We start from the raw sequence: 2,500 nt of genomic DNA on the forward strand, positions 1-2,500 counted from the left end.
AGCAGGGCATTGCTGGGTTGGGCTCCCTTGGCCTTTTGGGCGCCTTGGACGATGTCTTGCGAAGACCATGGGCACAAGGCCATGGCATATGGTGAGGAAAGGACCACGGTTGCCAAGGTTAGGCACCGGAATGCTTGGCCTTGGCTTGCCAAAGCAGGGCATTGCTGGGTTGGGCTCCCTTGGCCTTCCGGGCGCCTTGGACACTGTCTTGGGAAGACCATGGGCACAAGGCCATGGCATATGGTGGGGAATGGACCACGGTTGCCAAGGCTAGGCATATAGAGAGGAATCGCATTTTTGCCCGGATAGGCACCGGAATGCTTGGCCTTGGCTTGCCATAGCAGGGCATTGCTGGGTTGGGCTCCCTTGGCCTTCCGGGGGCCTTGGACGCTGTCTTGGGAAGACCATGGGCACAAGGCCATGGCATATAGTGAGGAATGGACCACGGTTGGCAAGGCTAGGCATATAGAGAGGAATGGACCACGGTTGCCAAGGTTGCGCAAGTTTTGGGCATTTTTTGCCCGGATATGCCCAAGTATGCCCCGATAGGCCCGTTACGCCCCGGTATGAACGCGTATGCCCGGATAGACTCGGTATGCCTTGGGATACATGCGTATGCCCCGATAGGCTTGGTACGCCCCGATATGCGCACGTGTGCCCCAGTAGGGCTCGGTATGCCCCGGTATGTACGCGTGTGCCCCGATAGGCCCGGTATGCCCCGATATGCACACGTGTGCCCCAATAGGGGTCGGTATGCCCCGGTAGGTACGCGTGTGCCCCGTAATGCACGTTTCGCAGATCTCCCCGCATGTCCCGCCCCTATATGTAATACTTACTTACTTACTTACTTTCTTTCTTGCTTGCTTGCTTGCTTGCAATGGTTGGGAGTGCCCGGCATGCCCCGCTGCAGAGACCAAGGGCGCAATGACTTGGCACCGCGGATGCCGGGACTCCGGCACTTCCCGTGGCACTGATGGTTGGTTCCAAAGACAAAAGGCCGTGCAAGGCCACCGCACCGCGGATGATTTTGCTCGTGCTGGCGCCGTTGTGTGGCCAAAGAACATGCGCGAATGCTCGTGTCGGAAGGGTTGGTGTCCTGGCCCCGCGGGTGTCACGAATGCTCGGTTGCGAAGACCATGGGACCAGAGCCATGGCACGTCGGATGATGGCTCCAGCTGGCGCCCCGGCACTTTCTGTGGCATTGATGCTCGGTTTCAAAGACAAACGTGCGCAGGGCCAGGGGACCGCGGATGACTGCTCGTGCTGGCCCCGTTGGGCGGCATTGATGGTCGGTTGCAAAGAAAATGCGCGATTGCTCGTGTCGGGGCCTGGCAAGCCAAGGCCAAGCGAGCCATGGCAACGCGGATGATGGCTCCAGCTGGCGCCCCGGCACTTTCTGTGGCATTGATGCTCGGTTTCGAAGACAAACGTGCGCAGGGCCAGGGGACCGCGGAGGACTGCTCGTGCTGGCCCCGTTGGGCGGCATTGATGGTGTGTTGCAGAGAGCATGTGCGATTGCAAGTGTCGGCCGGGTTTGGGTTCCCTTGGGCTTTCGGGTGCCTTGGACGCTGTCTTGCGAAGACCATGGGCACAAGGCCCCGTCCTGGCCCCTTGTTCGATTCGCTCTCGTCTTGCGCTTGCTTCCAAGGTCCTCCATGACCTTCCCCATGGCCTTGCTAGATCCCCCCCATGACGCATGACCTCTGTCCGTTGATTGGTTTTGAGTGCACACCATGCCCGGCTTGGCACCGTGTTGTCGCGTGAGTGGCATTTGGATCGTGCATGCTGGTGGGCTACCTGCCAATGCGCACAAGCCTTGCACACTAGCCTTGCGCACGAGCCTTGCACAAAAGCCTTGGACACAAGCCTTGCGCACAAGCCATGCGCACAAGCCTTGGACGCTAGCCTTGCACACAAGCCATGCATACAAGCCTTGCTCACAAGCCTTGGGCACTGGCCCATCGCAGTAGCCTTGCACACAAGCCTTGCGCACTAGCTTTGGGCACGAGCCTTGCGCACTTGCCTTGGGCACTAGCCTTGCACACAACCCTTGGGAACTAGCCTTGCGCACCAGCCTTGCCCACAAGCCTTGCACACCAGCCTTGCACACTAGCCTTGCATACAAGCCTTGCACACTAGCCTTGCACACAGGCCATGCTCACTAGCCTTGGGCACTAGCCTTGCACACAGACCTTGGGCACTAGCCTTGCGCACTAGCCTTGCCCACGAGCCTTGCACACTAGCCTTGCACGCAGGCCTTGCACGCTAGGCATGCTTGGGCCAGCAGCTCCCGCATCAAGTCGGCGGGTGTAGGCACGGTTGGGCGCAGATCCCGCATCGCCTCGTCGCGTCTGGGCGCAAACCCGTCGCGTCTCGTTGCGTCTTCAGAAGTCGTCGCTAACAGCACCTTTGGTTGCCACTGGTGGTTAGGCGGGTTGGTTGCGCAAACCCTATAGGAGGGTGGCATGCTGCGGGGCGCTGGAATGCGCAGGCTTAGGGC

This window comes from Tasmannia lanceolata, unplaced genomic scaffold, assembly GCF_043159265.1.
Source record: "Tasmannia lanceolata isolate RefF3 unplaced genomic scaffold, GAP_Taslan_0.1 ptg000350l, whole genome shotgun sequence".
In the NCBI taxonomy this organism is placed as follows: Eukaryota; Viridiplantae; Streptophyta; class Magnoliopsida; order Canellales; family Winteraceae; genus Tasmannia; species Tasmannia lanceolata.